We start from the raw sequence: 14386 nt of genomic DNA, 5'->3' as shown, positions 1-14386 counted from the left end.
GATCTGACAATGCTAAGGAATATTTTGAGAGACATCTTGCCTCATATTTGTTGTGGTATGGTGTTGTCCATCAGAGCAATTGCCCCTACAGTCCACATCAGAATGGTGTTGCAGAAAAGAAGAACAAACACATTGTTGAGACTGCAAGAAGCATGATGATCACATCTACAGTTCAGGTTCGGTTTTGGGGTGATGCAGTCCTCACAGCAGTATATTTGATTAACAGGGTGCCCTCTCGTATACTTGGATTCAACACTCCATTCAGTCTTCTTTTTCCTCAGGGGGAGATGTTTCATATTCCTCTCAGGGTGTTTGGGTGTGTCTGCTTTGCACATATCCTTGGTCCTCATCGCTCGAAACTTGACCCCAAGGCAAAGAAGTGTGTCTTCCTTGGATATGCAGAGAATTAGAAAGGATACCGCTGCTTTGATCCATTCTCTAGGTGAAGGAGTGAGAGATCCATCGTATGGACACCCAAAACTTACGGAATAAGGTGGGCGGTTTTCAAAAAAATTTCTCTCCCTTTCAACTGGGAATCACATCTCCTATTTAGAAAATCATATTTCCAATGATCAATCTTGAACCATAAACTGAACCAGATCTGAACAAAAGCAGTAGCAGAGGAATATACCTGATACGGAGAAGTAATATCTCCCAATGGAGGTGTTCACGCCCAAGGAAGGTTCCAAAGATTGCTCTCACTGAAGATGGCACAGTGTAGGATGGAGCAGAATCAACAGTGTTCTTCTCCAAGAATCTATTCATTTGCAAGAAATAGCAGGATGGCATGTGAGCACAACTTCCTATCAGTCCCTTCACAAGGAACTGATATCAAGATCAAATCTTGATTTCTCCCATTGAAGAGGAGGTCGAACTCGCAGGTGAGGCGGCGGCAGGAAGGAGGCAGCAAGAGAGTATTTTCGCAGGTATGCTAAATTCTCTCTTCTGTGATTTCATCTCTAAAGACTTGTAGTGATCTGATGATCTTTTTTGATTAATCTCAAGGCTGCCGCCCCTTCCTTCTTTTGTGACCTTAAAGGATCAACTCCTAATCCCATTAGGAGTTGCTGATCCAAAACTTATTTGGATCAGACATCCCTTTAGGTGATAAGGATAAACCCTTATCTTATCTGCAGATTAGATCAGCCTTCTCCTAATCACATTAGGAGGTTTCTAGATCTGAATCAGATTCAGATCTGGACTCTCTGAGTGGATAGGGTTAAGACCCTATCCTATCTGCTAATCCATCCCATAATTCACCCCATATTTAACTAATTAAAATAGCCCAGTTCGAAATGGGCTTTAGGCCCATTAAGGTTATGTGCTCACTTAGCCTTCCTAACTCCTGCCCAGTTGGGTTTCCTTGTATGGCGTGGGACCCAAACATTGATCTACACATCAGCCACATGGGTGTTAGACAGTCTTGTATGCCCTTAGTTTCAATCGGATTTGATGTACTTTTATTATTTAGTGGAAATAAATTAAAGTGCATGTTTGATTCATGTTGTTTGGTGTAATTCTGTGTAAGACCCTAAAACTGGACACTTATAGAAACTTGTGTTACTTTTAAATGTTCACATCCATTGGATAAGTCTGGGGAGATTTATCCTGCCAAGGCTGATACTGATGTGCCACCAAGTGTTGGGATGGCTTGTTTCGGTCATCAGGGTAAGACCCAAGGCACATGCAGTATGGGATTGCTTGAACCCTTGAACCGGACCAGATTTCCAGTATTGCCCTAGACCTTGGAGACAGATGGGCAAAATTGGAAAGTTACACTTGACCCCTAGACTCGATTATGACACATCACTAGGTGTCGGATCAAGCTGTCTTTGATGTGTCAATCAGTGAGATCCTTAGTGGGGGTCAAAACCTGGACATGTTGGGGCAGTCTGAGAATTCATCTGAGTGAGTGGTCATAGTGATAGGATCAGCCCCTTTGTCAGACAATGGTAATGATCGGGAATGCACTCTCTCTGATGTAAAACAAACTGCCGTCAGTTGATTTCAATCGTTGGAATTTTGTTTTGCAAAATAAGATATATATATATATATATATATATATATATATGTATATGTACGGTTTCAAAAGATTTGCAAAAGGTTAAGGGCTGAGAGAGATGTATTCTCTTGTCGGGCAGTGATTGATCATTAAGGGCTGAGAGGTTAAGTGTAAGACCATTTAGGATAATACCTGATGGGCTAATCTTGCACCTACCCACAGTCCCTGGGTTTTTATAAGATGGCTTGGCCCAGGGACCACTTAATGTAAGTGTTGGGCCCATAGGGTCCATGTGATGGGCTCAAGGGGGTCACTGTGTCTTTCAGTGAATTCGGCTGGGCCTTGTAATAAAGGTTGGGCCGAACCCATGTGGCTGGTGTGTAGATCAATGCTTGGGTCCCACGCCATACAAAGAAGCCCAATTGGGTAGCAGATTGGAAACTAGTTAAACATTGAACACTTAATGGGCCAAAAGCCCATTTCGAACTCGGCTGATATGATCACCAGTTCATAGGGCGAATCTGAGATTAGTGTTAGTAAAAGGATTGGGTCTTTGACCTTATCCACTCTAAGAGACCAAATTCAAATTAGATTTGAATCTGGTAAACTTCTGATAAGATCAGGAGTTAACTAACTTAATCTGCAGATAGGATTAAGATTAACCTCTATCCAAATACTGATTTGGATTGGGATAACTCCCAAAATATTGGGAGGTTTCTTAATCAAGAAGAAAGATGAGAAAACCCTAGCAGAAATATCAGATTTCAAACTAGGGGGTTTGAGTAAGCAAGAAACACATCCTGCAATCTGAGATTTGATCTCTCACAGACTCCAGAGAGAAGAGACAATTCTGCCCTCTTCGTCCCTAGACTTCTCCTCCTTCAGCCGCCGCCGCCACCACCTGTTGGAAGATTGGATCTTTGCAGCAACAGGAAGTCAAGAAAGCAGTTCTGGACAATAGTCTTGCAAGAAAGACAAAAGGATTCGGTGTTCAAGGTTTCCAGAGGGTTCTTGTGACGAATCCAGTGTGTAGGATGCACCCTGCTGGTTCCGTTCCATCCACAACTGTGTCATTTTCAGCAGGAGCGGATCTTGGTTTCTTCTTTGGGCGTGAACACCAAGTTTGGGAGATATTATTTCTCCGGATCAGGTATATTCCTTCTTGTTTCTTTTTGGTTCAGATCTGATTTGTTTATGGTTCAAGTAGGATCATTGAATAATGTATTCTAAATTTAGGGAATATGATTCTCAGTTGGAAGAAGGTAGGAAATTTTTTTGAAATTCGCCCTCCATTCCGCACCATTCTTTCAATGGGTTCAGCCCAACCTCTGTTACAAGGCCTGACCGAATACACTGTTATGGACAGTGCACCCCTAAAACCCATCACATGGGCTCTATGGGCCCACCACTTACCCTAAGTGGTCACTGGGCCAAGCCACCTTGTAACATCTAGGGACTGTGGGCAGATGCAAGATTAGCCCATCAGGTATTACCCTCTATGGTCTTACACTCAACCTCTCAGCCCATAATGATCAAACACTGCCCGACAAGAGAGGACCTCTCCCTTGGCTGCAAGGAACTGTGTTGCACCCTCTGCTTATAGGGATCCCGGGAATTAAAACATTTTGCAAACATTTTAGAAACCATAATATATATACTTTTATATCGCATATAAAATATATTTTGCAAGACAAATCTCAACGATTGAAATCGGCCGCCGGCAGTCTTGGTTTCCATCGGAGAGAGTGCATCCCTGATCATTACCTTTGTCCGACAAAGGGGCTGATCCTGTCACTATGATCACCCACTCAGATGAATTCCCAGACTGTCCCAACATACCCAGGTTTTGACCCCCGCTAAGGATCTCACTGATTGGTACATCAAAGATAACCCAATCCGGCACGTAGTGCAGTATCATAATCGAGTCTAGGGGTCGGGTGTAATTTTCCGGTTTTGCCCATTAATATCCAAGGTGCAGGGCAATATTGGAAATCCGGTCTAGTTCAAAGATTCAATTGATCCTACACTGTATGTGCCTTGGGTCTCACCCTGGCCACTGAGACAGGCCACCCCAACCGACTTGGTGGCACATCAGTGTCAGCTTTATCAGTATAGGTCTCCCCAGATCGACCCATTGGCTATGAACATTCTAAACTAACATGAGTCTCATTAAGTGTCCAGTTTAAGGGGTATCATACAGAAACATACCAAGGGAACATGAATCAAATATGTACTTTTATTCATTTACATTAAATTCATAATGTACATCATTCTGATTGAAACTTAGGGCATACAAAACTGTCCAACACTAGGAACCGATTTGTTATTATGGACATTACCTTTTTTGAATCTACGTACTTATTCTGAAGGAATCTTCTCAAGGGGAGTGTTTTGGGGAAGTAAGTCAGCAGTCTATCCCTCTCCCAGTTCTAGTCCCTATGTCTACTACTGTGCTTGACCACCACCCAATGTCACCTACTTTGCCACCTCCTTTGTGTTCCGTCTCGCAGCATTACTCACGGTAGAGACTTCATAAGGCGGTTGATTCCACTAGAGCAGTACTCACACCACTTCCTGTCGATCCCCTTGGAGACTCCAGATTCGGCTGATACAGATTCAGGTATTCCTCTTGATCCCACTACTATTTTGGTTCCTATTGGTCCTACTAACACTGCTACAGATAACCTTGATCTCCTTATTGCTCTTAGAAAAGGGAAGGGAAAGTGCACTGCTCATTGCATTTCATAATACTTATCCTACAGTGGACTTTCTCTTTCCTTACGTGCTTTTCTCTCTTCTCTTGATTCAATGTTTATACCCAAGGGTGTTAGTGAGGCTCTCTCCAAACCTGAGTGGAAGACAGCTATGCATGAAGAGATGGAGGCTTTGATTAAGAATCAGACATGGGAGATTGTGGACCTACCAGAAAGCAATGAGACAGTTGGAAGCAGATGGGTTTACACAATAAAGTATAAGGTAGATGGAAGTATGGAAAGGTACAAGGCAAGACTTGTTGCAAAAGGGTACACACAGACCTATGGCATTGATTATCTAGAGACATTTGCGCCAGTTGCAAAGATGACCTCTGTTCGGATACTCCTTTCTATTGCTGCCTCATACTCTTGGCCCTTGTTTCAATTGGATGTGAAGAATGCTTTCCTAAATGGGGAATTGCAAGAAGAGGTGTATATGGATCTTCCAGCTGGTTTTTATGATAATGCTGAAAAGGGAAATGTATGCATGCTGAAGAAGTCACTATATTGTTTGAAACAATCTCCTAGAGCATGGTTTGACAGATTCAGAAAGGCCCTAATTGTTTTTGGCTACACTCAAACTCAATCTGATCCCACCTTGTTTGTGAAGCGCAGGGGATCTTTGGTGTCAATCCTAATTGTTTATGTGGATGATATTGTTGTCATTGGGAATGATCTAAGTGAGATTGATAGTCTGAAGAGGAACCTGCATAAGGAATTTGAGATTAAGGATCTTGGAGAACTTAGATACTTTTTAGGCATCGAAGTTGCAAGATCGGAACATGGAATTTTTATCTCTCAAAGGAAGTATGTCTTGGACCTTGTCCAAGAGATAAGGCAGCTTGGAACAAAGGCAGCTAGCACCCCCATTGATCAGAACCATAGAATCAGTGCATCAGAAGGTGAACCAGTAAAGGACCTTGGGAGGTACCAAAGACTTGTGGGTCGGCTATTATACTTGTGTATGACAAGACCGGACATCTCCAATGCAGTAATTGTAGTGAGTCAATACATGCATGCTCCACGAGACTAGCACTGGAAGGCTGCTGACAGGATCCTTGCTTATGTGAAGGGACATCCAGGCAGTGGCATATTGTTTACTGATCATGGACAGCTGAAGCTAGAGACCTATACAGATGGGATTGGGCAGGATGCCTTGATGACAGAAGATCAACTTTAGGAGTGTGCACCCTAGTTGAGGGTAACCTAGTCTCCTGGAAGAGTAAAAAACAAACAGTTGTGGCAAGATCAAGTGCAGAAGCCGAATATAGGGCCATGGCACATGGAGTTTCAGAACTTCTCTGGATCCATTCTTTGTTATAAGAAATCGGTGTACAGGCAGAAGAACCTATGATGCTATACTGCGATAACCAGGCAACAATTAGTATTGCCCATAATCCAATCCAGCATAACCGAACTAAGCACATTGAAGTAGATAGACATTTTATCAGAGAAAGGGTAATTTCTGGAGAAGTTTGTCTTCCATTCATTACTTCTGATCTGCAGCTTGCTGATGTTCTCACAAAATGCGTTGCAAAGAATATGCTGGAGCATGATCTACGCAAGTTGGGAATGTGTGACATCTACTCCCAACTTGAGGGGAGTGTTGAGTGGGCCCTTTTGTGTTTAGTTTATTTTCTTTTAAACTAAGAAGTTGTTGGGCCTTGGGCCCATTAGTTTTTATTTTTTAAAGAGTTGTAATTTGTTAGCGTAGGGGTATTTCTGTCTTTATACCTAGATTAATGTTGCTGCTCTGTAATGTTGTGTTGGAACCAGTGCTCCTAACTTAAATAAGGGCACATATGTCTTTTCAATTAATTTTAATAATATAAATACTGCCTGGCCGACTGGGAGAGGTTATGTTGATTCTTCCAGTTCTAACCAGAATTTCCCCCTTCTCTCTTTCTCTCTTTCTTCCACCTTTCTCTTTCTACATAACTGATCTTAGATAGATAGAACTCTAAGGCAGAACCGAATCATAACATGGTATCAGAGCAACTTGAATCTGCCTAGATTTCTGCTTGCCTAGGTTTCTATTCTCTGCACACCCTATCTAGGGTTTTTCCTTTTTTTTTTTCTACATTCGATTGGAGATAAGGGAAAGGGCTTAAAAGGAGTGATCGCCCTCTTCCCTTGGAGGTTTCTATGCCTCCAGTCAGGTTGTATGTGGTCGGTTGCTGTGGTTTCTGAGATCGCCCTCTCCTAGTAGAGCAAGAATAGAGGGCCGAACTGTATGTGTAGTGGCTGTCGTGTGTGGACTTGGTATCCTGCTCGTATGGTTGTTACTTCAGTGATAAGGTAAGAGATCTCAGTGCATGATATCTGTTATGGATTAAATAGGAAGTGTGTTTCAGACCATATGCTAGGGTTTCAGACAGTAATGTGCTTGGGTTTATACTAGTTTCTTTGTGCATTTCGAAGGAAGAGATATGATCATATAGTGGTGAGATTTCAGGTAGTTGTAGGAGTAGGATTTGTGGTGTAAAGAGCACACTTTTCAGCAACAACAAGTGCTGAAATCAGTGTGACAGGTGTGATCTAGGGTTTGTGGTGTAAAGGGCACACATTTCAGCAACAATAAGTGCTGCAATCAGTGTGACAAGTGTGACCTAGTGGTGTGCAGTGTGCAGATCTCAGTGGTAATAAAATTCAGCAAGTGTGCAGAATCGTTGATAACATAATTGGAGATAATAGTGATAATAAACCTTGTGTGATGGTGCCTACAGACTACCTGAATGTTTAGATGATCTCCATTAAACTAAATGGAGAGAATTATGTGCCTTGGGCTAAATCCGTCGAAGTCTTTTTGAAGGCAAAGAAGAAGGTAAAACACATAAGAGAGGAGAAACCCTCCTCTGACTCTCACGAGTATGAAGACTGGGGGCAAGAGGATGCTTAGATCATCACATGGTTGTGGAATAGTATGGAACCCAGTATTAGTGTGAACTTCATGTTTCTTGATATTGCCAAAGATGTGTGGGACCATGCGAAGAAATTGTATTCGGGGCAGGACAATACAACCAGAGTTTATCAGCTGTATCAAGAGTTCTTTAACCTGCAACAGGGCAATCAGAGTCTTGAGGAGTAATATGCCAACATGAGAAACATATGTAATGAGTTGAATGTCTATCATCCTCTCACTTCTGATATCAAGATTCAGCAACAACAGAGAGAACAACTTGATGTGACTAGATTTTTGGTGGGACTAAAGTCTGAATATGAACTAGTACGGGCTCAGATATTAGGAGGATCAGCTCTTCCCTCCTTAGGTTAGGTATTTGCTTGACTCTGGAGGATTTCTATTGGATCTACTGAGAACTCTAATATCTCAGGTAGATCTGCCTTTGTTGTATCGAGAGGCTGTGGTGCTAGAGGTGGAGTTAGGGGAGCTCAGTCTGGCCGTGGTGGTGGTAGTGGTTCTGCGTATGGCTGAAGTAGTAATGGTGGGCCTACTCATAATCGTGGGGAGCGAGATCCAAGATTGGTATTAACCTGTGCCAGAGAAAATATGTGCTTGATTTGCTGGAGGAAACAGGCTTGTTGGGTGCTAAACCAGCTGAGACACCAATGGACACAAATACCAAGCTAAGCAGTGATATGGGTGAAGTGTTTGAAGACCCTGGTAGGTACCGACGACTTGTGGGTAAACTGAACTGCCTAATCATTACCAGACCAGACATCTCTTTTGCGGTTAGTGTGGTAAGCCAGTTCATGCAGAAACCTCTGATTCCTCATTGGAATGCGGTTTTGAGAATTGTGAGGTACCTAAAAGGGGGTCCGGGTCGCGGTCTGATATACAAGAGTGGCGAAAAACTTGAAATAGAAGGGTATTCTGATGCTGATTGGGCTGGTTCTATGTCTGATAGGCAGTCTACTACAGGCTATTGCACGTTTCTGGGAGGTAACCTGGTGACATGGAAAAGTAAGAAGCAGACGGTTGTGGCAAGAAGCAGTGCAGAAGTAGAATATAGGGCTATGGCGCACACCGCTTGTGAATTAGTGTGGCTAAGGAACCTTCTATAGGAAGTAGGGTACAACATCAACACTCCAATGAAGCTCTATTGTGATAATCAGGCTGCAGTTCATATCTCCTCTAATCCAGTGTTTCATGAAAGAACCAAGCACATTGAGGTTGACTGTCACTTTGTGAGGGAGAAGGTGTTGAATGGAGAGCTAGACACTACACATGTTAATACAGGAAATCAGTGGGCTGACTTATTTACAAAAGGCTTGAGTCGGGGAAGAGTGGACTACATATGTAACAAGCTGGGAGTATATGATATATACTCACCCGCTTGAGGGGGAGTTTTAGCATAGGGGTATTTCTGTCTTTATACCTAGATTAATGTCGCTGATCTGTAATGTTGTGTTGGAACTAGTGCTCCTAACTTAAATAAGGGCACATATGTCTTTTCAATTAATTTTAATAATATAAATACTGCCTGGCCGACTAGGAGAGGTTATGTTGAGTCTTCCAGTTCGAACCAGAATTTCTCCCTTCTCTCTTTCTCTCTTTCTTCCACCTTTCTCTTTCTACATAACTGATCTCAGACAGACAGAACTCTAAGGTAGAACCGAATCATAACATAACTATTTAGTTTGAGTTGCCACCCTACTAAGGGCTTCTTTGTAATATCTCATATTTAAGTTAATTATAAATAGAATGAGGGGCTGGCGGCTAGGGTTATGACACACAATCCTAGTTGACCTTCTTATCTCTTCTTTCCTTTCCTCTTCTATTGCTGAAATCTATAGCTTTCACGTCTTCCTTCCACAAGAAGCTTGACCGAATCAGCAGATAGTGGTTTCTACTCCCTAGTTACCCCTTGTTTAGCTAGAGAATCAGCAAAAACATTTGCCTCCCACCCCACCTACTGTATAGTTACCTCTATTTGCTGAGTTAACCATTTTAATTTCTTCAATTCAATTCTGTAAGCCCAGATCACTAAATCTGGGTTTTTAGCCAACCCACCACCACCTTGGAGTCCCCTTCTATCACCAAATTTTGCAATCCTAACTCTCTTGCAATCTGTACACCTTGTAGGGCTGTGTACAGTTCTGCCTTTAAGGAGTCTCCATTCCTCACTGGTCCTGAGAAGAGTGCTCTTAATTTTCCTTGTCTCTGATGACCCCTCCTATTCAAGCTGGGCCTGGGTTGCCTTGATTACTCCCATCAAAGTTTAATTTCAGAAATCCTTCAATGGGAGGAGCCCAAACCAGCCTTGCCTTAACCTTCTACATTGAGCTAGAAGCCACTAATGGCCAATTCCTCCAAATATTACCAAATGTGAAATTGTTAAATAGTTTGACTGTTTGTAGCCAGTGTATAACCCTAGTCATTACACACTCCACAATTTGTCGTTTGCTCCTTTCTTTCTCTTGGAAAATTCTGACATTTATTTCTTCCCACAAGGTCCACACCACACATTACTCTTCCCCCCTTCTTCGGTAACACAAAGGTAGATGGGTCAAACATCATTTTTATCTCCGTTGGCATATTCCACCTACACCCAAATAAAGAGAAAAACAAATCCCATATATCTGTAGTAAATGAACAGGAAGTTAGTAAATGGTAAGACTTACATCTTGATTTTTGCCTCCACTTATTTCCTCCTTGAGTAGATAATCCTCTAACTGTTTCTGCAGTCTTCATCTAAGATCCTTATCCTCTTTTGTAAGGCATCCCCTCTCTTCCTTTCCTCTAGCCTCCCAAACTCTAGGATGTTCCAATCCTTAATTCTACGTTTTAGATATTGGAGTTTCTTGTGGAACCTCATTCCATTCCACTCAATTACAGGATTGCTCTTGATCCACCATTCTTTTACTTTCCTAATAACACCCCCGGGTGACCTAGCCACATGTTTTCAAACCTAAATGGAGTAGGCCCTGCATTTCCCAATTCTTCCTTATAGATCACAATAGGCCAATGATCAGAGGTCACCCTTGGAAGGGCTCTAGATGTCAAGCTTCCCCAGTGCTCTTCCCACTCATTTGAGAAGAGAAATCTGTCCAGCTTAGAGCAAATAGGATTCACTTGGAGGCTGGACCATGTAAAGCGGCTATGTGACAATGGGATCTCTTTAAGCTAAAAAACCATCCACAAACTGGTTAAATTTCCTCATGCTAGTGGTCACCCTTTGCCTAGGGTTATTTGTCTCTTCCGAAAATCTGATTACATTAAAATCCCCTCATATACACCATGGCCCCTACCACAGTCCCCTAATATCACCCAATTCTTCCCATAGTTTCCCCCTCTCTCTATAATCATTTGGCCCATAAACATTTGTTAAAACCCACTCAAATCTATCCTCCACTTAAACCTCACTGAAACTGTAAACTGTCCTATCAATTCCTCCAATCTTGTGAGGACATCATTCTTCCACATTGTCACCATTACCCCCTGCTGCCCCCAAGAGGGTGCCAGAGCCCAACTGATTCCCCTAACTCTCTAGACACTCCTTGCCCACCTAACATCAAAGTCTGCCCTCTAGGCCTCCTGCAACACTACCACATCCAGATTTATCTTCTTGATTGCCTCTTTAATGACTGCTCTCTTTCTAGCACTTCCCAGACCCCTAACATTCCAGCTGATTGTTTTCATTTTCTCTACTTATTTACCCCTTACCTCTATTAGCCTTACTTATTTCTTTTCCTTCTCTCCCCTTTAATATCAAAGCTTTTAACTCCTTCCACATCCCTCATTATTCTTTCAATCGTACTCAGCTTCCTCTTTTTTACCTTTACTTTCTCTCTCTTTTATTGTAGGAACACTTTAAGATCATTCGGATCTTTCAGCTTACAACCAAGTTTTCCCACAAATGCTGCCACAGAGTGTTCACTACTCAGCTCTCCTTTGTTGGATTTCTTATTCACTCCTTCGTGAGTTATTACCCCCAGTCTTCCTTTACCCTCTTTAGTTTTTCAGTGTTTACCCCTGCTGCCCCTTCCTTCTGTAAATAATTCTCCACAATTTCATCCAACAACCTCTCCAGAATTTCCCAAATTCTTTTATTTCTCCCTCCTGCATCCCATCACCACTCTCCTGACTCTCCCTAACTTCACTACTCTCTCTTCCCTCTTCTTCAAGATAGGCTACAGCCTCTGGAATGGGACCTGAATCTGGCATAACATACACATGACACTCATTAGTAGCAAAACCCGAAAGGACACAGTTATCTGGAGTTTGCTGGTTTGGAAGGGGAATGCATGGGGTATTAGTGTGGTCTGTCATGCCCTGCTGATTTGGAGAGTGGGGTTTGCCTATCTCCTTGGTTTGATTCTGATGAGAGTGCCTTCCTGTCTCTTGTGTTAAACAGTGAGTCCTTTCACCCTTTTGTTTATTCCTCTCTATTTACCCCTGTCATGCCGCTGAGAGGTCTCAGGCAATTGCTTACACACTTATGATCAGCAGAATTATTTAGTAATTGCCCTTCTGAATGTGAGCGAAGGTTTCCAACTCCAAAAGTTTGGTTGTGCTCCACTCTGTTGACTGTCTCTCTTCTGTCAGGCTGAGTTAGAGTAATGTTTCGATTTTTAGCTTCTATGTCTCCTTTAAACAGCAGCCCCAGATTTAGAGTTGCCTCAAGCTCTTCCTTGAATTATAACTCATCCCTAACACTGCCTGGCTGGATTTGTCTTCAGAATCTTCATCACTTTCCACTTCCTCCAGACAGCATGCTACCCAATCCTCATCGACTCCCTCCCTTTCCTCAAGGCAATTTCTAGAGTACCTTGGGTTTGGCCGATCCTGTCGGGGCTGGGCGGCGCTAGAAGAATCTGCTCAGCTCGAAGAACCCATTGCAGAGATCCCTCGTGCCCTGCTCAAACCTTCGGGTCAGGGATGGGATACAACCATTCATGTTCAATGGAGAGGAAGATAGATGAGCACTATCATCTATCAGAACACCTTTTCCCCGATCCACGTGACCACTTAAAAGTGTCTTGTGGGTCGGTCTGCTGAATTTTGGTTGGACCGCTTTGCCTTCCGGTTGAATCAGATTCGACAACTTCTCCTAATCCTTTGGTCAAACCGCTCCCCCTTTTGGCCATGTCAGCATATGAAGCCCGAGTCTCCTCTTTTTCTTTTAATTAAAAAAAATTGAATTTCTTTCTTTAATTAGCTTTCTTAACTTTTGGTTTACCTTCACCGACTTTCCATTTTCCCTTTTAGAAAAATGTTCTGAAAATCAGAGTTTTCCACCCCCGAATGTGTGCCATGTGTAGTCCAGCCCGCCGTGTCGGCATTGTCTTCAACCTTGGAACTTTGTCAATCAGCCAGACTCTGTACCAGGCCTCACCAGAAAGAACTTCAATTGCCTGTAAGTCTTGTAGCTTTATTTCCTCCAGAACTCTCCCCAGCATAAAGTCCAGAGTGGATTCATTCCATAGGTGGAATGGCAGTCCAACCAGTTGTTGAGTGGGCCGGTTTTGTTTTAGTTTGTTTTTATTTAGTTAGGAAGTTGTTGGGCCTAGGCCCATTAGTTTATATTTTTCAAAGTTGTGACTGTTCAGTTTTAGTAGCCGCCCTACTAAGGGCATCCTTGTAATATCTCAGATTTAAGTTAAATATAAATATAATGAGAGGTAGGCGGCTAGGGTTAACTTTTCTCATAATCCTAGTTGACCTCCTACTCTTTTCTTCTTCTCCTTCTCTACTGCTGAAATCTTCACCTTCCCCCTCTTTCTTTCACAAGAAGCTTGACTGAATCAATAAACAATGATTTCTACTTGGTATCAGATCTGGCCGAAGGTTCTTGAAGTTGTTCTCTCATGCAGCCCTAGATCGGCCGACTGCATGGTGATTTAAGAGGCTGATCGAAGCTCTCAGGTAAGCTCAGTTTTTGGATTTTCTTGATGGATTTGTGTACCCTGTAGCTGGTCTAGGGTTTCTCATCAGAATCAGGAAAAATTGGAGAAAGGGGAAGAGTCATGTTTTTGTTGGACTCTTCAATTTTGACCTAGGATGTGGTGCCCTAATTTTTTAGGGTTCCTTGGAATTTTTTGTAAGGGGCGGTTCAAGTCTTGCCTGGTTTGGAGACTTCTAGAGAGGGCGGCTGCCTCATCTCTCTCTTCTTCCATCCCACAGAAAAAGAATCTTTTGTTGAAAGAAAGTCTAGGACACCAAGAAAGTGATGTTGGTTCCAAAAGGTGTTTTGTTTGATATTGCTGCAAATTTTAGTTATTTTCTTTACCTTTTTTGAGAAGCATGGAGGGCCACAGAGTTGAAAATAAGCCTGGGAGTGAAATGGGACCAATGGGAGGAGGTGCTGGAGACCCCTTTGGGGCTGGGACCATTACCACAGTTAGGTTGGATGGTGCAAATTACTTGGAATGGTCACAATCTGCAAAGATGGCCATTGGTGTGTTAGACAGTTTTGTATGCCCTTAGCTTCAATCAAAATGATGTACTTTATGAGTTTATTGTAAATGAATAAAAATACATATTTGATTCATGTTCCTTTGGTATGTTTCTGTGTAATACCCTTAAACTGGACACTTAATGAGACTTGTGTTAGTTTAGAATGATCACAGCCAGTGGGTCAGTCTGGGGAGACCTATCCTGACAAGGCTGACACTGTGGTGCCACCAAGTCGGTTGGGGTGGCTTGTCTCAGCTACCGGGGTGAGACCCT

At 42.6% G+C, this 14386-nt stretch overlaps 1 protein-coding gene across 3 annotated transcripts in view; it reads left to right on the top strand.

Moving 5' to 3' along the window:
- WRNEXO (Werner syndrome-like exonuclease) overlaps positions 1-14386 on the top strand; it is an 82133-nt gene that overhangs the window by 43213 nt on the left and 24534 nt on the right. The window lies entirely within an intron of this gene.

Source organism: Nelumbo lutea, chromosome 3 (assembly GCF_056320005.1).
Source record: "Nelumbo lutea isolate HS-2025 chromosome 3, American lotus-T2T, whole genome shotgun sequence".
Lineage (NCBI taxonomy): Eukaryota > Viridiplantae > Streptophyta > Magnoliopsida > Proteales > Nelumbonaceae > Nelumbo > Nelumbo lutea.
Note: the sequence above shows the minus strand (reverse complement) of the source record. Positions and strands in the feature narration are given on the sequence as shown.